The sequence below is a fragment of the Rosa chinensis genome, chromosome 1, assembly GCF_002994745.2.
Source record: "Rosa chinensis cultivar Old Blush chromosome 1, RchiOBHm-V2, whole genome shotgun sequence".
Classification (NCBI taxonomy): domain Eukaryota; kingdom Viridiplantae; phylum Streptophyta; class Magnoliopsida; order Rosales; family Rosaceae; genus Rosa; species Rosa chinensis.
In genome coordinates this window covers 41,897,536-41,919,307 of record NC_037088.1, presented here as the reverse complement: position 1 = coordinate 41,919,307, position 21,772 = coordinate 41,897,536, and the positions used below count along the sequence as shown (strand labels likewise).

Sequence of the window (21,772 nt, the reverse complement as noted above, 5' to 3'; positions counted from 1 at the left end):
TATTGTGCCATTTTCCACCTGTAAATGTTGTTTATGCTACACTCCTAGCACATATCATATGACAACGGGCTCACTCCCTGGATCATCCTATTCAGTCAATTGGACTTGGCAATGCAAGAGAGTTTACATCGAATATTTTCAATGGTTATTGCATTGGAACTGATGATGAACATCATATTCCCATGAACACACCCAAACGATCTCGTGGAAATGACTACGATGGTAGTCCAGACATTGGTAATGCGCACCAATCTCCTTATATCCGCTTGGGGTGATGCAATATCGCATGCAGCTATGCTAATTCATCTACAACCCACCGCCACTCAATCCACCTCTGCGTTATAGCTAGTGATTGGGTACAAGTATCGTACTTATGCAAATTTGAGTGTGCCATTTATGTGCCAATTGCGCCGCCACAGTGCTCTATGATGGGTCCTTTCAGACTAATGGACAACTACGTTGGATTTGAGACTCCAATAATCATCTGCCACTTAATGCCCTTGCAAGGCGATCTCCTTACAGCTAGATTTGCGGATGTCACTTTGATGAGACAGTCTTCTGGTAGTTATGGGGAGATAAGAACACAGATGTTTAGCAGGAACGACAAGAATTTTTGTGGTCGATCTGTCCCCACTGTCCCCACTATGTCTCATCTCGACTGTTAAATTGATGAGATCACACATCTGCAGCAAATATGCCTACAAGGAAGGACGTCCATACTAGAGGACGTAACACCACCCTACACGGAGGTAGGCATGGTGTTATAGGCCATGGCCCGAGCTAGGATGCGTGGGAGGCCCGTGGGTTAGAAGGATACTTTGACACAACTTAATCATTGGATCATCGACACTTAAAATTCGTCTCATGAGTATATTCCGAATTATGGTGATCGTTAAGGGGCGCCTCGACTTCAGAACCTATTCCTGAGAATATAGATCTCTATGAAAATTGCACTAGTGTACATGAGACGTGGGATAGAAACTCCATCATAATTGATGATGTAGTCATGCATTTCGTAGCGCATGAGTTTATTGAGTCCGATGATATCGAACCATGCTCTATTGATGAATGAATGCCAATGTAGAGAAAATTGGCCTAAATGGAAAGATGTGACCCAGGTTAAGTTGGATTCTCTAACAAAGGGGAAGGTTTTCGAGCCAATGATGCCAACACCTCCTAACATAAAACTTGTTGACTAATAGGTCTTCATTAGAAAGTGTGATGAGAAAAAGAGATAGTAATCTCGCCTTATGGCGCAAGACTTCTCACAAAACGCCATTGAATAAACTACGATGAGACATATTCTCTTGTAATGGATGTCATTGCACTCCACTACCCTATCAGTTTGGTAGTTTCCTAATAACTGAACATGCAGCTTACAAATGTGGTCACTACGTAACTCTATGGGGATCTAGATACAGAATGTACATGAAGGTTCATGGTGAATTTCATTTACCCAAGTCAAGTGGCTCTAGACCATGGACATCGTTTACAATAAGGTTGAAACGCTCACGAAAGTGACTACTTGATTGGGACGGGATATGCCCATGCGTTTCCATAACAATTTTAAGATTCTATCACGGTTCATGTTGGACATGATCTTCATTGGAAGCCCTTAAAGAGTTAAGGGAAACTGCTGAACACTTGAAATCCGAGTTTGAGATGAAGAATCTTGGGAGAACATGATTATATCTCGGTTTGGAACTTAAGCATCGTGTTGATAAATGCTTAGGCGTTTTGATAGGGTCTAAGCCTTCAAGCACCCCCATAATCGTCCGTAGTCTTGATCCTGAAAAAACATCTTCTTCGTCCAAAGGATGATGACAAAGATGTGCTAGAGGCAGAAGTGCCTTACTTAAGTATAATAGGCGCATTATTGTACTTATCTCAATACACAAGACCTGACATCTCATATGTTGTGAACTTGTTAGCTAGATATAGCTTTGTGCCAACGCGACGCCATTGGATTGGTGTAAAAGATATCTTTCGGTACTTAAGATGTACGATTGATATGGGCTTATTATATCCCTATAGAGAGATTGATATGGGCTTATTATATCCCTATAGAGAGACAATGGATTCAGACCCATTACACACCAGGAACACCGCCAACACTAGCTTGCGTCCTCTATCCCCATCCCAAAACGACATGTGTTTTGGAAGGTTTTGTTGATGCTGGGTATCTCTCTGACCCACACAAAGGTCATTCTCAAACTAGTTAAGTGTTCATCATGGGTAAGACTGCGATATCTTGGAGGTCTACATAACAGACCCTAGTCGCTATATCTTCAAACAATGCAGAGATTATTGCTCTTCAAGAAGTGGTTCGTGAATGTATATGAATTAGATCTATAATTATGCATGTTCGAACAATTGTGGTTTGAAGTCTACCACAGATGAGCCTACATGCATTTAGGATAATGCTGCTTGAAGTAAGGCTACATCAAAAGCGACAACACCAAAGATAATCAATAATAACAAACTCTCCTCAAGATCAAAGTGAACTAGGTTCGATCTGAGGACAGTGTGGCAAACTTGGTCACTAAGTCATTGCCTAAATTTCACTCTCGAGAGACATGTTGGTAGTATCGTTTGTGGAAGTTATCCGAACTCCCATGACCGTAGTCATCAGGGGGAGATGGCTATATGTTTGGTCTCGAAACGTGAAGGGTGTGTCGTGATCTTTTTTCCCCTCGATCGAGGTTATTTTTGTCCCACAGGGTTTTTGTTACTCAGCAAGGTCTTTAATGAGGCAAAGAGTTGTTCACCACGTTTGGGCGACACAAGGGGTAGTGTTCAAGTAAATCCAGAATATGTGTCTGGCCCAAACTCTAGGTTACTTGACCTAGTTGTAATAGGGTTTTGAATTAGAGATATTCTCGGAGATATTCATAGATACCTGATTAATTGTACGATTATCTTTCCTTGTACAACTCTGATTCTATATTTTATAATCCTCTATATAAAGAGGACCCTATTATCAATGAAAGCACGACTCAATTCTCTCCAAATTTTGGTTTTCCTTAAACAGTCCTATATTTATTTTAGTTATTTTTTTTACAATCATTACAATATGAACTCATATAACATGAATAATTTATTTAAACAATATAGTCTTTAATTAAAATTTTAAAATAAATTTATTATTCTTAAAATAGGTGCCCCTCCACTCAGATGAAACCTTAGTGCGTCACATGTTTGTCACTCCATTCAGACCATTTTTGTGTCATCTAGCGAGATTGGATATGCCAGTCTCCTCTTGGCGTGTCACTTCGGTCATTTTCTTTTTCCAGCCACATAGACTAGGTCTCACACTGGCCCAGACTCAATTTGAGACTGGGTCTTGGATTCAGTCTCATTTGGAACGGGTTTTGAGCCCAATCTCATCTTGAGACTGATTTCAATAGGGTTCGAAATCCAATTTTTCTTAGCCCATACCCATTTGGCTTTTGGATCTAGGGTTGGAGATGCCTTTATTTATAGTTGATGTTTGTTCTCAAAACCTAGATAGCATTGTAACTTCTGGACCAAATCATAATATATGTTTATTTTCCTCAACAAAAAAAAAACATAGCATTGTAATATCACCTAATTCTCTCTTCTTCTTCTTTTTTTTTTTTTTTGTTGAGGAAAATAAAACATATATTATGGTTTTTTTTTTTTTTTTTTAAAGATAAAGAGACACTATCACTGGTAGAGCCAAAAACAACATATTACATCAACTCCACGACTTGGATCATGTCCCTTAAACCAAGCAAACAAAGGCAACACTGATCTTTAAGTCTATTAAGCTTGTTTATTAGAACGAACTTGCAAGTAAAAAAAAAAAAAAAAAAAAACTGGTAAACTAGACACTAGTACAAAATCGAAAATAGACAATGTTACCTAGATAACGGTTTAATAAAAATGTTGTGGTTTTTTTTTTTACAACGGTATAGTCAAAACCGTTATCTATAGATATTAAAAAAGTGTTGGTCCTTTGGTTAGAAATTTTCTCATTTTACTTGTACAACGGTGTGGTCGAAACTGTTATCTATGGATAGTAACAAAGTGTTGGCCCCTTGGTAGAAATTTATGAATTGAACTTATACAACGGTATAGTCAAAACCGTTATCGATCTAAAAATATTAAAAGTGTTGGTCCCTTGGTTAGAAATTTGTAAATTTAACTTATACAACAGTTATTAAAAGTGTTGGTCCCTTGGTTAGAAATTTGTAAATTTAATATACAACGGTACGGTCAAAACCATTATCAATTTGTAATTATTAAAAGTGTTGATCTACGATTAAAAATTTGTTTATTTAAAGAATTTTATTCTAATTCATCAAATCTAAGAAGTGAGAAACAAGATCCCAACAAGATCAATCCTAAGCTGTCATAAAAAAAAAATTAAAAAAAACAAGATCCCAAGCTATTGCGTTTAATTATGCTTTAGCTAGGCTTTTTATCCACCAAATTAAAAAGAAAAAATAGGGCATGGTTTAATTAGCTAGGCCTGAAGTCATCCACTAAGAAACAAAAGATAAGGCATAAATATAAAAAAGGCATAATTATTATGCTTTAGTTGCCACCTAGTAGCCTTATTGTAGCTTAGGCGTGATAGCAAACAATTACAGAAGTTAAGAGGTGTAAGAAGGAACAACTTTCCAGAGCCAATTGATATATCGAGATGGTAGCGGCGAAATTGGCCAAAGCGAATAGAGCAAAAGACGAGGCTTTGCAGTAGAATGATGAGATTAAGAATCAATTGGATGATTTCGCTCTGGAGAAGGATGGGTTCAAGGCTGAGATTGGGAATTCCACGCATATGCTCATGTCTAGGATTGTTAAGATTTCAGGTAAAGTTAGTAATTTTAAGAATTTGGCTGCCTGGGGATTGCCAGAGGTCGAATAAGCATATGGGGGTTGTCGGCGGTGGCTTATGGGGGATTGTCGGCGGTGGCTTATGGGGTAGAGGACAAATGAGATTGAGGAAGTTAGATAAATTGAGGCCACTGCCAAGTCTAGGAACGAAACAATGGAGCAGATGGATCAGAGGAACTACGAGATTTTACAGTTGGATGTCACCGAGATTTCATAGTTGGATGTCACCATTCCTTATCTAATGTGTGAGGAATTGCCATGGAAGGTGAGCCACCGGCCTGCAAGACCTCCCTAATTGAGGTAAGAATTTTTGCTTTCTCAATTTCTTTTTTGTTCAATTGCTTTCTCATGAAATGGGAGGCAATACTTATAAATATAAACGTGTTTTGATCGAAGATATATAATGAAATTTTCCCTCCACATCTGTTTAGTTCCCTCCCTTTTTTTCCGTTCCCTGTTTCTATACACGATCAAACACACTACTCTTTATGCTCCTCTTGCCTATTAGTTAAGAAAAAAAAAATTCCTCTCGTCTGAATCAAAAAGTTCTCCCGAGTAATTGTGTTTCAATTGAAGGCTAATTTAGGACTGGGTATGTATGTTTAGAGTTTGGTTTTCAATTTGGATTGAATAATGTTGGCTAAACTATTAAATATATAGTATGGTTTAGGGTTTACTAGTTGTCTGCCACTTTATTTGATTGACATTATTTGTTTCTATGAATATATTGAAAGTTTCTTTGTTGCTATGAATTAATTGAAAAAGTTTCTTTTGCAGGTACAATATGTTCTTTGTGGGGTTTACCATTTGACGATGCCAATGGATTAGTTTAGGATTCTGGAATCACTTATCTGGATTTTGCTTTGGGTATGATTTTCTAGCTTTGTGTTTTGTTTGTTCTCTATTTCTATTAATGATGTTGATAATGAGAAACTTCATTGTAATTCAAACTTTGGGGGAGTAAGATTGGTACTAGTTTGTAAGCTTATGGGTTCACATCATCCCTAAAGTAGATGAAAACGACACTAGAAAAAAGAAAAAGATCTGGAAGGGAGGATGCCAATGCTTAAATGGCCACTTAATAATATGAACTCGGGTTATACTTTAGTTGAGGAACCTTAGTTGGTAATATGGTATTAAACAAGGTTCTAAAAAATGCTAGGCGCTAGTCGGGCGGTGACCCAGGGACTAGCGCCTAGGGGCCTAGGCGGTTTTTTTTTTTTTTTTTTTTTTTAATTTTTAAATTATTTTAATGACATATAATAATATAAATGATAATATTTAAAGTCTAAAAATTAATTATAAATATAAAAATAGTCAAAATATAGAATAAATTAGGGTTTATGACCGCCTAGGCTCCGCCTAGAACCGTCTAGTCCCAGCCTAGTAGCCCAACGCCTAGGCCAAAATCGGAGCGGTTCCTTGCCGCCTAGGCCGTTTTTTAGAACATTGGTATTAAAGCAGGGATTAGAATCTTAGGGAAAGTTACCTGTGGTGGCTGAAAAAACTGGTGGTAGTTCTAGAATTGTAAGAATATGACGCAGTCGGAAAGATCACATAAGGTTTACAAGTAATAAACCTAGAACAAAGTTTCTGGAGTCCACCAGAGATAGAGAGATAAATCTCAATTTAATTGAATATGATAAAAGATGCGTTCTGTAGCCGCTTAAGGCGCTTAAATAAGAGAAAATAAACCCTAGGGCGACTAACAATGAAATCCTAAAGCCCATTGGTAAAAACGAAAACAATCCAAAATAGACTAGAAAACCAAAATTCGGAAAAAATAGAAAAACTGCGTTTTGAGGCCCTAAAAAATCCCGAAAGCCCGAAAAAGCCCACAGCTCATGGCGATACCATGAGTCTTGTTCCTGGCGCGAATCCCTTTCCGGAAAGCTATGGCGCGCCCCAATCGGACACCGAACTCATTCGTGGCTACTAGTACCTTTTCGTTTCCCCCCTTTTGCGTGATCAAACTGCTCCTCAAATCGGGCTACCATCCATTCTGCATCAGAATATACTGAGTAATTATGTTGACCCCTTTGTTTTCATGGTTCAGATGATTTCTTCTCTAACATCTGTTAGTTTTATGGTTGCAAAGTATAATTTAGGAAGGGAAGGTGGTAAGACTAGTAGCTATTAGTAAGCTACTGGTAGTTCTAATGTTGCCTCACTTTTTCTATATTGCTTAATTGATTTTGCTATGCTTTAGGTTTTGTGTGGTTTGATTTCATTTGAGGGATTAACGTGTCAACAATTAGATCTTCATTTTAAATCATAGAGAAGAATGTTCTGTTTAGGGAATTTTCAATCTTGATTTTTATAATTTGCATGTAGTTTTCCAAATCCTCTTTAGTTAGGGAATTTGCTAATGAACAAAGTGTGATTGATTAAGAATTTCTAGATTCGAGGCACAGGCTATTGTTCTTGTCAATGTAGGTTTGCATATAAGGCTCAACAATAGTAGATTAGATAGAAGTGCTGATATAATGTCCAGCTGCCATTTGTTTTGGTGTTTTTGGCATATTTTACTGATAAACTGTAGGATGGTTGATACAGGTGGATATGAGTATGGATACGGTGGGATTAGAGTGATAAAATATTAAGAAATCGATTGCGTTTAGTGTAGTTGGAATGTTAAAAAAAGAGTCAGGAAAGGGTAGAGGAGATACCAAGCCTTCAACAACGCTTTATTTATCTAAAAGGCTCTACAGTGGAGACTTCTGGTTGGACTCAAAGGCTCTAGTTTGAAAGCTGGACGATGGGCTTAGAAGAGGGTACTTCTTCTTTACCAATATGTGGCAGTTGGCTACTCTTTATCTTTTTTTAACTTGATTTAGTAAAGTATAGAGCTGGAGCAAGTATAGAGTCATCTAATTCACTGTGTTTAAGGAGTTTGGAAATTTGAGTTTAAGTTTTCTACAGTTTGTTAACTCATCTTTAGTTTAGAGTTAGAACTGGCTATCTCTTCTGCACTCTTAGGAGTAGAAGAACTCGCCAAATGGTTGGCAAAAGATGCAGAACCACAACAAGATTTGTCATTTGAATTGTTTGTCGTGGAAGCGAATTTACCATAGGAGTTGCCAATTGGTTTTCCCTTGCTTGCAATTGCAATGTATTGTTTTTATATGCTTCCTCCATTTGGTAAGCAATCTAGAGTCTGGATAGCATCATTCCTAGTGTAGATTGTGCTTGTTGCTAACCTGAAGAAATATGAGGATTCAATCCCTTGTGGAATAAAGGTATCACGTTGCCTCATTCCCATCTGATTTTGTGGCCAGGAACCGATTGGTGAATTCTTCAACTGATAGAGCATCATTCAATGAATTGTAAGTGACATCATTGCTGCCAGTTAGTTGGTACAATGTAACTTGTCATAGACATTTTCATGTCTTCCCAAGTTCTTAATAAGTTGAATTTGAGTTTCTTGGTAATTTTACTACCTAAATCTAGTTGTCACCTTTAGTTCCGCATCTCGAGAACATTAGAATTGAACAATGTTCTGTTATGAGGATCTTCGTTTTACTCACTATGACCACAACATTCCACCAACCTTTCTTTCTTTTGTACACCATCTCATAATAACTACAATTTATATACCAACTAATTAGTGATGATCACCATCTTGTCATTGTTGTATATCTCTTCTCTCCCTACATTTGTGTGTGTGTGTGTGTGTCTATATATATATATATATATATATATATGCAGCATAGCAGCAGCTATTCACAACTACTTCCTTCACAATTAATCTGTATATATGGCAGTAGTCTCAGTAATGAATGAAAGCTTCTCTATCAATTACGAAATCAACTATGACCTTTATTTCAAACCTTTCCCCTTCCATCTAAGCTATATATGAACTTCCCCATTGTTTGACGGAACTAAATAAAATGTAAAAGCTATGGCTGGTAATAGTGTACCAGTCTTGATAAAACAAAGAGGGACCCAAAAAGTTAACATGTACTTATGGTTATGCACTTTTGAGAGCACCTTCAAAAATAAAAATAAGTCATGTTTAAATGATTACGAGTATTTCTCAAGGAGTCTGTGATAATTGATTTGTTTAGTTCAAAATATTTTTGGCTAATCATAGCACACAGGATTGGTCTTCCTCATTTTGTCTAATGTGACTTTAATTTCATTCTCACTTGTCGTGTACATTTAGTGGTTTAATTTGATGCATCTTCAGGTTTATATCCTTAGTACAACATATTATATATAGTCTAATGCATATATAGGATTTAGACATATAATGATGCATAGTCTAATGCATATAGTAGCATACTAGCATTATATATGCATATATATATATAGTCTAATGCATATATATATATATATATATATATATATATATATATAGACCTATCACTAAACAAAATTAGACAAGACAAATAATTGTGCCCACAGATTGCGAAGTTTATGATAGATTTTACTCCTTATCTTGTTTAGTTTTATATGTTCTTCATCATCAGTTGAAAACTCAAAAAACAACCATAAAGCTCCTTTGTATATTTTCGATGATAATAATGTGAGGCTTACTGTAATATCGGTGTTGACTGGTGTGATCATTTAACTTTGACCTCACCTTATGTGTTGGGACTTTGGGATATTGTATAACCTATATCTAAGTACTTGAATTCTACACATCTGGAAGAGTTTAGTGTGCGAGACTTGTTTTATCTATGTATAATCTCACTATGTTTACATAATATTAATGTAACTTAAATAATTAAGTCCCTACAAAACTAGTTTATCTTAGCTGTAAAGACCAGTGGACACATAACTGTTTCTATGGTGCTGGAGTTATTTTCTTTTTGTTTCTGACTTTTATTATATCAAGGACGCCCACAATTTTTCATTTGTGTGTTAATGCCTCTTCACATGGGTTGTTGTACACTTGTACTGCTATTATTTTACTTAAGCTCTATATCCTTGATTGGTTTCTCTATCCGCTGATTTTGAACATTTATAAAAGCTGTTGGCAAATTCTATACATTACCTGCATTGGTATTGTTATCTATCCAATTTGCTAATGTTTGAATCTATGTGCTCTGTCTTCATGTTTTGATTTTAGTATTAGTAGGAGGTACAGAGGATGTTCTACCTTTTCTAAGGATCTTTTTGGTGCGTTAACACTTAAGATTTATGCATATAAATATATTAGCTTAAACACAATGATTTCTGCAGTTGATCAAAGATCTCTGTTCCAATTTCTTCAATAATTATGGATCTTATTTAATTTTGGTTTAATTTTGTTTTCATGGTTTCCAGATATGAATCTTATGTTAAAAGTTCTTGTAGTCCTTAATCATATACAATTTATTTTTCTTGGGGATTTTACTTTTGAAAAGTTAGATAAGCTTTTGGTGCTTCTTCTTTTGTAGTCGGTTGTTTCTGTAAAGTTGTATTTTTTCTGTTCATTCTTTAAAGTTATGTCATTCTGAGAATTTGTAGTAGACTGGTCATTGAGTATTTGATTCATTTGTGAAAGCCTCAATTTTAGTGGCAGCTTATTGCCTTCAGGAAAATTTGTTTGATCATCGTGTGTTTATACTGGTCTGAATTTGTTGAGTTTGGGTATAGATCAGTTTCCAGCAATTGGTTAGTTAAGGTTCTTCTATTTGTTTTTGCCTTGGGGTGTATAATGGAGTTTGTTTTGAAATATCAGATGAAATGTTAGCCATAAGAACGGCTTTATTTTTAGAGTTAATGTCAGCCATCCCATCAACGTACCCTTTTAATTATTTTGCAGCTGTTGCATAATATTAAATCTGCAGTAGCTAGCTAGAGCTTTGTGTTACTTTGATTGTTTTCTGCGCTCCTTCTAATTCCAATCCTTTATTTTCTCAATACACTTCTATAGCAATGCAAGCATCAAATACCTCTCTAATAATTCTAATGGCCAACTCGCAAACTCTTCTTTGATGTTTTCATGGATTAAAATAGATTATTTATATTTTTCTTGGAATTGATCAGTTCACCTCTTCATGGGCAGGTACAATTTCTTAATCTGCTGGGTTTGCTATTTGGGGATGCTACTTGGTTGGTAAAAGGATTTGGATTACTTTGATTCTGCTTAAGGTAATTACCCTTTGTGTTGACTTTTTCCTTTTGTTTGTGTGTGAAAGCTGTGTTTAAATATGCCTGATATGTTTGTTGATATGTGTTTAATTATCCCGACATGTTTGTTAGCCTGATATGTTTGTCGATATGTATGTTGATATATGTTTAATTATCCCGATATGTTTGTTTAATTATGCCTGATATGTATGTTGTCCAAATATGTGACTCTTCTGCTTTATTGACATAAATCATTAAAGAAACTAATGATGTGATTTCTCTACATGTTGATCTATATCTGTTAGAAGTAACACTTTTCTGTCTATCTATTTAGTTGTTTATTTTTGCTTAAGATAAAGTATTGTTTTGTAAATGGACCTTTGTTCTTGTGTAATAATCTTAAGATGGATAAGTCATGGATGCTTGAGGATCGAAGATCACGGGCATATGAAATAGGGGTTGAAGCATTCTTAAAGTTTGCAGTAGAAAATACTAAACAGGTTTTGGAAAAGCCCCAGAGTGGCCCACCGAAAAACAACAAGTCTGAACAGGGGGGCTCTAAAGTTGAGAAGAAAAAGGGGTTTAAAGTATGAGGTAGTAGATATCCCAAACAGGGAAAAGGGACTGGGTCATCAATAAAGTTCCACAAGTTACATAGTGTACTCATGAAGAAAATCGTGATGGGCTCCGGTTCTAAGGCCCATCACGAGAAATGATCGTATTGAGTTGGAACGTGTAGGGATTGGGGACCCGCACAAGTTTCACGCTTTGAAAGCTCACAACCCTGATATTATGTTCATAATGGAAAAAAAGAAAGAAGGAGATGGAGATGGTACGGGACTGCAACTCTTTGGGTTTTTCTAGGTGTTTTGTGGTGGAAAGACAGAGGAAATATAGTGGAAGATTTGTATTAGCTTGGAAGGATCATATTTAGTTGGATGTGATTGGACATTCTATTGGTCATACTGATGCATTGCTAGTACAGAACAACGTGAAGACAAGGCTCATTGGCTTCTACGGGAATCCTACTATACAGTTAAGACGCTTTTCATGGGAGCTGCTTAAGAAGGTTGTTAGTAATGCAGACGGTCCAGTAGCTGTATTCGGGGATTTCAATGAGATTCTGGAGGTTGATGGAAATTTGGTGGAGAAGATCGGTCGATCTCCCAGATTAATCATTTCAGAGCTGTGATTAATCAGTGTAATTTAACGGAGGTGAGTTTTGAAGGTCCGGTGTTTACCTGGAGTAATGGTTCTGTGCTGGAAAGAATAGATCGAGCTTTTGTTAATGGAGCAGCTTTTGGGTTCTTTAACAGGCTGCATGTGGTTTACGTCGATTTCGCCCTCTGATCACTTGCCTAACTTTGTTACAACTAATGGGGAGGATTTGGTGCGTAGGTGAAGAACAAGAAGAAAGATGTTTGAGACTTTTTGGGTTAAAGAAGAGGGGTGCAAATATGTGATAAAGGAGTGTTGGGAGAATGACATCTCTGAGGGTTTGGGAGTAAGTTCAAAGTTACTTAAATCAGTTAAAATGTATGGACAGAATAGTTGGGTGGAGCAAGAATAATGTTGGCAACATTCCCTGACGAATTCTTGAACTAAAAGATAATTTGGCAGATCTCCCTTTTGATAGTACTATGAATGGCGTCCAAGAAAGGAGGAAAGTGGTGATGAAGGAGCTGCATAAATTGGAGAGGCATGAAGAGGAGATTTGCAAGCAAAGATCTCGGGTTACTTGCCTTAAAGAGGGAGATAACAACACAGCTCTTCCACAATTATGCAAAAAACAGAGGAAGTCGGAATCGGGTCCCGGGGTGTTTAATGATGAGGATGTATGGGTGCAGGATAGCACAGTGATTAAAGGGATGTTTGTGGAGTTCTTTACTGAGTTAGTTACCTCAAGAGGATGTGTTCATTATGAAGTGATTTTAGAAACGGTTCAGTGCTGAGTCACGGAGGACATGAATTAGAAGCTTTTGGTTCCATTTAGAAGAGAAGACATTGGACGGGCTTTGAAACAGATGACAGCCTCTAAATCCCTGGGCTACGATGGTCTCCCTGCGCTTTTTTACAAACAGTATCAGGATATAGTTGGTGATGAGGTCTGTGACTTTTGCCTTTGAGTGTTAAATGATGGTCGACAATTGGAGGATGCTAATCATACTTTAATCACACTCATTCCTAAGATTCTTGAGCCGCGGAAGATGTCGGATTTCCGGCCTATCAATCTGTATACAGTGCTTTACAAACTGATCTCAAAAGCCATATATAGTGAATAGAATGAAGGGGGTGCTTGATAAGGTAATATCCCCCACTCAAAGTGCTTTTGTGCCAGGACGGCATATACATGACAACGTGATAGCGGCCTTTGAGACTATTCACTCTATTAGGAAAAATTCTGGGAGTGGTGCTGCAAACTTGGTGTTAAAGTTGGACATTAGCAAGGCCTATCATAGAGTGGAGTGGCTTTTCCTGAAGAAGATGATGGCAAAGTTGGGTTTTGCAGAGAGTTGGGTGCAGTTGATTTTGAGGTGTGTTTGTTAGACTTCCTTCTCTGTTCTTTGGGAGGGACAGGCAACTGGCCTTTTCAAACCTTCAAGGGGATCCCCTTTCTCCATATCTCTTTCTTCTGTGCTCCGAGGGATTATCGTGCTTATTCTCCCATGCAGATATGATGGGATTTATCCATGGAGTTCAAGCCAGTAGGAATGCACCATCAGTTTCACAGTTACTTTTTGCAGATGATAGCCTAGTGTTTGCCAAGGCTGAGATGCAGGAGGTTGTCAATCTAAAATAGATTCTACTAATCTATGAATCTTCTACTAATATATGAATCTGCAGCAGGTCAAAAAAATTAATTTTGACAAATCGACATTAGTTTTGGGCCTGGGATGAGAGCCAATGTGAAGACGGATTTGTAGCAGATTTTGGGGATACAAATTGTGCCATTCCATGAAAGACATCTTGGTTTACCAACTGTGGCTGGGAGAAATAAGAAAGAGATGTACAAAAAGGTGGAAGACAGGTTAGATCACCATCTTGTGGGATGACAGAGTAAGTTTCTCTCTAAGGCAGGTAAAATGATCCTTGTGAAAGCAGTTGCCCAAGCTATTCCAACGTATACGATGAGCATATTTCGGCTTCCGAAGGGGATGCAGAAGGTGTTTCAATCAAAGATTATCAACTTTTGGTGAAAAAAGGGGGAGGGAAAAAGGGTTTGCATTGGTGTAAGTGGGATGTGCTCTGTAGAAGTAAATGGGAAGGGGGGTTGGGATTTAGAGATTTGGAGTTGTTCAATCAAGCGTTGTTGACAAAAACTTATTGGCGTATAATGCAAACTCCACATTCCTTGCTGGGCAGGTTACTTAGAGCCAAATATTTTCAAGATGTTGAATGGTTTAATGGAAGGGTTCGTAGTTGTGCTTCGCTAATTTGGAGGAGTTTGATTTGGGTAGAGAGATTTTGGAATTGGGTATGATGGAGGTGGGGAATGGTGTGCTGATCAACGTAAAGTCTGATAAATGGCTTCCTTGGCCAACTACTTTCAAGGTCATCTCTCCTACTTGTTTTTCTGGGAATTTCAAAGTTGCTGAGCTCATTAATTTGGGTCATGAATGGAAGGTGAATTTCATCCATAGCCATTTTTTGGAATTTGAAGCTAAAGTCATCCTTTATATTCCTTTGCCTAGGAATGGGGGCACAGATAAGTTAGTTTGGCATTATAACAAGAATGGGATGAGATTCTCGGTGAAGTCTGGCTAGGCCTGGGCTCAGGTCGGGCCGGGCCCGAAAATCAGTAAAACCGAGACCGAGACCGAGAATTTCGGTTCGGGCCTGTTCGGGCTTTTTTCGAAATGAAAACCGACTGAAACCGAACCGGTTCGGGCTTTCGGGCTTTTTTCGGGCCCAATTTCCAGAAACTATATGAAGCTGCTGTAAATCATTGTAGAAAAATGTACGTGCCCTTACCTGACTTAATCATATAGTATCTAATAAACCCCCAAACTGGAAATTGCCATGGCAAACAGTACATGAGAATACATTACACTTTAATACTCAGCAAAAACCTTGCCCCCCTCCCTTCCACTTTTCTCTAAGAAACCAACCAACCACCCAATCCGGGGATGCGATGCATACAAAACAAAACAAATCAAAATCCGAACAATCTGATGCACGAAATTCACAAAAATCGACCGACGAAGAAATGGACTCTTTCCTCTCCACTGTCGATCAAATCTACCAGGTACTTCTTCCTCCTCCTTCACCTCTCAGTTTCTCAACCGTAACAGAAACTAAGCTTTCATTCTGATTGAACTCGGAAATTCTTAGGATTTCAAGGACGGCGTAGCGGAAATCCAATCGGTGAAACCCGCCTGCAATGCCGAGGCGAAGAAGCGAGAAGCTCTTGAATTCACCTGCAACAATCTCAAACAAGGTCCGACATCAATTGCTTCCTCTAATTCCCAATTTCATTTTTTTTTTAATTAAGACCAAATGAACAGAACCCAGAATTGCATTTGTAATTCCAAGTCTAAATTCTTCAAAAAAAAAAAAAAAAAAAAGGGCTTCCAAGTAAAACCTTGCTGGGGAGCAGCAATGGATGCGGTATATGAAAAAGTAAAGAGAAACCCAGATCGGTAAATTTACCTCGCTTGTCGACGACGTCGAGGGAGCAGTGGACGATGTGGTGGAGAGAGAGAGACTGGAGAGAGAGGTTGAGACTGAGATTTGGGGCTGAGTCACTGAGATTTGGGGCTGAGAATCTGAGATTGAGATGGTATCGAGTATCGACGGCAAAGAGATTGAGATGGTATCGACGGCAAAGAGAGGGAGACTGAGGGAGTATCGACGATTCGACGGTATCGAGTATCGACGCGACGACGGCAAAGAGAGGGACTGAGGGACTGACGAGTGACGACGGCAAAGAGAGTAAAGGCCTCAGTCCTTTAGGAGTAGGGTTGTTCACTTGTTTAAATATATTTTTTTATATTTTAACTTATTATTATAACACCCAATCATAGACTGACATGTGGCAACTGCTACAGTATTCGGGTCGGTTCGGGCTTTCGGGCCCTGAAAATATGGAACCCGAGACCGAACCGAAAATTTCAATTCTAAAACCGAACCGATTCGGGCTTTTTCACTCGGTTCGGGTCGAGTCCTCGGTCTTTCAGGTCCGGACGCCCAGCCCTAAGTCTGGCTATTGGGTCGCTGATCAGGAGAAGTTAAGGAAGGAGGGTAGGCTTATTTCTAGAAGTGGCTCAAGTGGTAATTAGAAGGGCTGGAGATTGTTGTGGGGATTAAAACTACCCAATAAGATCAAAGTGTTCCTCTGGAGAGCTTGTAATAACTTTCTCCCATGTGCAGCAAACTTGATTAGAAGAAGGATATGTAGGAATGGGTGGTGTGAAGGTTGTTGTTGCAGTGAGGAATGTGTGCTCCATGAATTATGGGAATGTTCTATGGCCCGTAAGGCATGGAAGCATACCGGCCTTCCTGGTGGATGTTTGTAAGGTGTGGCATGAGGGAAGTTTCTTTGATCTTTTTTTTACATGTTGCTATGGTGGCTCGAGAGAACGATCTGGAGTGGTTTGGCGTAGTAGCTTGACAATTGTGGCATGAAAGTAATAAGAGAAATCATGGACAACAAGCTTTATGTGATGTTGAACTTATAACAAAGGCTGCTGCATGGTGGGATTTCTTTATTAATTGTGATACGTTGGAGTGTGATAATGGGGTTGGTAGTGGCAGAGTGGTGGGTAGGGGCATGATGCAACCACAAGGGATGTCTAGTATGAGACAACACATATGGGAGAAGCCAAGGGCGAGGGCCATTAAACTCAAAATAGATGGAGCGTTGGAGGTGAATAACAGGGTCTATGGTACGGGAGCTATCTGTAGAGATGAAAATGGTGTTTGTGTTGGGGTTTTGGTGGTGCCAGATGTGGGCTTTCTGAGTGCATAAACCTGTGAGTTTATAGCCTTGGATTTTTGTCTTCAAGATGGGTTTACCCAGGTGGACATTGAAGGAGATGCTATAAACATTTTCTCGGCTTTAAATTCTGATCAAGAAGATCTAAGTCCAGATGGAGCTCTAGTTGATGAAGCCAAGGTACTTTTAAGTTTTTTTTTTCCAGTCTTGTAGTTGGGTTTATATCCCTAGAGAGTGTAATAAAGCTGCTCATAGTGTAGCAAGAGCCGCGCTCACTTTACCTTTTTCTACTTATTGCTGGAGAATGGCGCCAGATTGGCTTCTTCCCATTCTAGTTGATGAGTCTTTGTAATCGATGTCAAAAATGGAGTGTGGTACTCTTCCTAACCAGTTGTGGTGGGTTTAATGAGGCCGCTATACACTCCTTGATGTAGTCTTATTTGATGAATGAATCACGTTTTGATAAAAAAAAAAAAAAAAATTCGTTTTACGATTCCTGACCAAAAGATCTCTGAAAATCAAGTAACTTCTACACTACTGTCGACATGTATATGGCAAGTTCTCCAATGGTAGAGTAATAATTCTAATCAATTCTTTTTTTGGGTTGAATTTCAAGAAGAGATTTCATTGAAATCTGAGTTGTACGCCATCCTCCATATCATCTTTATGTCTCTGGCTTTAGAGATTGAGATTGATATGAACTTTAACTTGATTCATTCAGTAAGTCTAATTTTTTTTTTTGGCGAAGTGAGGATCAATTAAGCTGCCTCAAGCTAGCCCAATGGGCTGTGAGAGGAATACACCGAACCAGTCTGATGGACATGCCCATACAGACAAATACTTAAACCAAAAATTAATTTCCTCCTGGACTTCAAGAAATCCAGTATTAGAAAATTAATCCTTAAAATAATAAAAACTAAAACATAGGCCTGATAAAAGACCCAGCCCACTACCGAAACCCTAGTTGTTGTCCAGATTGCGACATGCCGAGGAGCCGCCTGAAACAAAACACCTAAAAGTTTCGTCGTGATAAACCGATGCCCAAACAAATTCCAAAACACAGATCAAGAGAGAAACAACAACCAATGGGATGAAATTCCTCACACAAGAATCATTCTCTCCACCAACAAGACCAAGAAAAAACCATGGCAGCCGACAAGGATCCGAGATCCAGGGCATAGAACCAGAACAAGAAACAAACCAGTAACAATGGAGAATGAGGGGTGAAAAACCCATGCGTGAGCACCCATACTCGCCTAGATAAGTGACAAGCACCTTGTAATGGCAACCATAAGGACCCTCTTGGAGGTTCTCGGTAAAGAGAGGAGATGTGTAGTGTGGTTGATTGAATTTTGACCTAGAAACATATGGGATTGTTTGACAGTGAGAAGAACAGAGCAGAAAAACCGAAGAACAAAGTCCTCCTATGTGATGACCTGGTTTTCTGTTATTTAATTTTAGTAATTAATAATGGACCAGTTGTATGAATAATTGTTATTGTGCTTTATTCGTAGGTTGTATGTGAAGTGGAATAGTTTTTGTACGTATAATTATTCGAATTTCACAGTTTAGGGGGTCGTGTGAAGTTTGACTTTTTATATGTTGAGATTCTCGGAAAACTTCCTTCACAAAAGTTGTAGAGCGCGTCGATACGAGTTCGTGGACATGTGGAACGCGTAAATCGGAGTTCGTATGAGGAAGTTATGGCTATCGGAAGAAGTTTCCGTTTTAGTATAAATAGGGGAAATCAGAAATTATTTTCATTTTCCTCATTTCCTTTTCCGGAAACCTTCCTCTCTCTCTCTTCTCTCTCGGTCGATACCTTCCGTATCGAAGATTTTTGTCTGACCCGACCCGAAACCGGTCGACCCGACCCGACTTTTCCGGCGGATTGCGGCTGTCTCCGGCAACGAAACTTTTCAGACAGGTTCGCCTCCTCCGTCCGGTCATCCCTGTGGTGTTCTCTAGCGACAAGATCCACCGTGTGCGGCGCTGCAAGGCCGTGCAGTTAGTGTTTTCAGACCCGGCCGGAAAACACAACTCCGGCGACTTCATAGCTTCATGCTTCCTTGGTTGAGTTCAGAATAGGCTTCCTGATCGATCTATGGTGTTTGTTTTGATCGATTTACGTGGAAATCGGTTCAACTCAGTTTGAGCAATAATCCAAAGCTTGTGAGGTAGTTTTCGATCCCTTAAGCTTGTTTTCTGACTTTGATCCAGTTATGAAAGTTCACAAGCATGCTTAGATGAAGCTTTTTGATGTTGGAAGTTTTGTGAAATATTGAGTTTTGGCCGGCGGCGGTGCGCCACCGCCTGTGGCGGCGTTCCGGCGGTGTTCCGGCCATGTATGGGACTGTTTGTGGTATTATATATGTTCTAGTCGTTGATACGAGCGTTTCGATATATAATATGCAAATTTTGGAGTTCGTATGAAATTGTTATGATTTTTACAGTTTCATACCAATCAATTTATTCGATCCGTGAGGATTCGAGCGTCCGATCGACTTGTGGTTTGGTCACATAGATCGTGGACGTATTCCGAAGACTTTGGGAGGTCTCGGATGTGGTTTTGCCTCGATTGGCGCCATTTTGGGGGTTTTAGTTCAAAACAGGGGGTTTCGAACTTAAATCAAATGTAAATCGTCACTAAATTGGAAACGTATGTGAATAGGTACTTGACGAAGTACAGTGGACGATTATTTGTGAATTGAGGGCTTTGTGTTTTGTTGAAGACGCAGCAGGAATTCGAGGTGAGTAATCTCACAAGGTTCTTTAAGAACAGAAATACCATTATTGTTTCGGCGTTAATCATTTAACTGCAAACTATAGTTGGTATTAGTAGGCATTCCTGAGCGAATGTCTACGTATATATATATTTACGTGAAATATATATATCATTGTGGATGATTGTGATGAATAATAATATGCATGATGATGTTCATATTATTGTTGAATGTGGCTTTTCAGGAAACAATATTGTGGAAAAAGATGTTTTCTATTGTTTGAAAAGTATTGAGCTTGATGTTACATTTTTGAGTCAAGCGTGACTCATTTTAAATGTATTGGTCCTTGTACCAAGGGTCACAGATGGTGAGCAGGAGTTAGGAAAGCCGAAGCTAGATGTTGTAACGTTTTTAGGTCGGTTGCGACTTATTTAACGTTTAGCTTTAAGACCAGATAGGGTCTAAGAAGATTTCATATCACAGATGGTGATAGGTTGCAGACGGTGACCTTGACGTTTGATTTCATGACCAGACGGGGTCTGAAGATCATGTGTCACAGATGGTGACAGAGCACAGATGGTGATAGAGCACAGATGGTGACCTAAATGTTGATTTGAGACCAGACGGGGTCTGAAATCACATGTCACAGATGGTGACAAAGGCAGGAAATAGGTAATCACGTCTGTAGTCGGACGAGTGATTACAATTTCAATAGAGTTCTAGTTATCTGCCATGATAGCTTATGAGAGTAACGGTCGAGGTTGCTTGAGACTCATAGGTACGTAGTTTAAAGGAGAGTTCCGATGGTATTCTTCTTTAATTGTCTAGATGAGACTTGAATTGCTACTTGATGGTTAAGTTAGCAAATAGAGCATGGTCATAGAGGTGACTCATGTTGTCCTTTCTTTGGAAAGGATATGGAATGTTAGAAGGAATCATGGCTGCATGTTTCCTTAAGTAGATTGATGTGAGTTGTTGATTGATGTTCATGAGTTACTCATACGAGTTTTCATAAACTTACCGGGTTTTATTGTGTGGAAACCCGGTGCACCATTCTTTTGGTGTAGGGGTTAATCATGCAGGTCAGGAAAATCGTGGCTGAAGCTGAGGTAGCTACAGGCAGTTGAACGGGTAGGAAGCAAATTTTGTTGGATTTGCCATTGTTATGACTTCCGCTATGTACTAAGCTCTGAGGAGCATTTACGCTTTATTTTGTGATGGCAACTTAATTCGTAAATTTGTGTAATATATGACTCTATGGAGCGAGTGCATATTAACTCGGATGGTTTCAGGGCATCATTATGTACTTGTTATAAAGGAAAGATGTTCCAGGTATTTGTATTGATGACTGAACATTCACGCATGTATAATTATGGGATTATATATATATCGATTTTCATGTGTGTAAAATCAGGGGCGTGACATGCTATGCTGGACATCGCCAGAGGAACACCACAGAGGGTGACAAAATCACCACAAGGGTGAGAAAGGAGCTGAAAAATCTTGATGAAGGAGATGAGCAGTGGGAAAGAAGAGAGATTGGGTAAAAGTCAGATCTGGATCTGGAATGGCCTCCCCCAGCTCTTCCACCGTCGATCTAGATCCGAAAGGATCAAGATCTAGGTGAGAGAGGAGGGGGAGGGGGAGGGGGAGGGGGGGGGGGGGGGGGGGGGGTGGTGGGGTGAGTTGGGTTTCAGATCTGGTTTCTCTCTCTAGGTTTGAGAGAGAGATGCTCTCAGATGACTTGCTATTCAGTAAGTCTAATAGTTGGTGTTCTCCTTCTTGCTCCAGCATTGGAGAATCTTCAATGCAATTTCTTTTCATTATATCAAAGAAAAAGAAAAATCAATATCAAATCAAATTTTTTTTTTTTCTGGGTTGAATTTCGATCAAGAAGAGAATTCATTGAAAATCTGGGTTGTAAGTCATCCTCCATATCATCATTGTGTCTCTGGCTTTAGAGATTGAGACCGATATAAACTTTAACTTGATTCATTCATGAAGTCTAATAGTTGGCATTCTCCTTCTTGCTCTACCATTGGAGAGCTCAAGTCTCTTATCAAATCAGAAATTTAATTATTAGAAGCAGATGGGAAGAAGAAAAGAAAAATTACATATTCAACCATCCTTGAAAATTTAAGGTGATCTTCATTTTCAGAGAGCAAAAGAAATTTGGGATTGATTTATTTTT

General features: G+C 38.7%; 1 long non-coding RNA gene across 4 annotated transcripts; it reads left to right on the top strand.

Moving 5' to 3' along the window:
- Positions 1 to 4,478: 4,478 nt before the first annotated feature.
- LOC121050643 lies at positions 4,479 to 20,704 on the top strand. Of its 4 annotated transcripts, none has more exons than XR_005803566.1 (4): positions 4,479 to 5,163; positions 5,641 to 5,730; positions 10,859 to 17,038; positions 20,649 to 20,704. It is a non-coding gene; the product is annotated as an uncharacterized LOC121050643 (long non-coding RNA). The 4 variants fall into 4 exon arrangements; XR_005803567.1 differs by lacking the exon at positions 20,649 to 20,704 and having other exon boundaries at positions 10,859 to 10,944; positions 11,328 to 17,353; XR_005803568.1 differs by lacking the exon at positions 20,649 to 20,704 and having other exon boundaries at positions 10,859 to 15,169; positions 15,256 to 17,353.
- Positions 20,705 to 21,772: the final 1,068 nt, after the last annotated feature.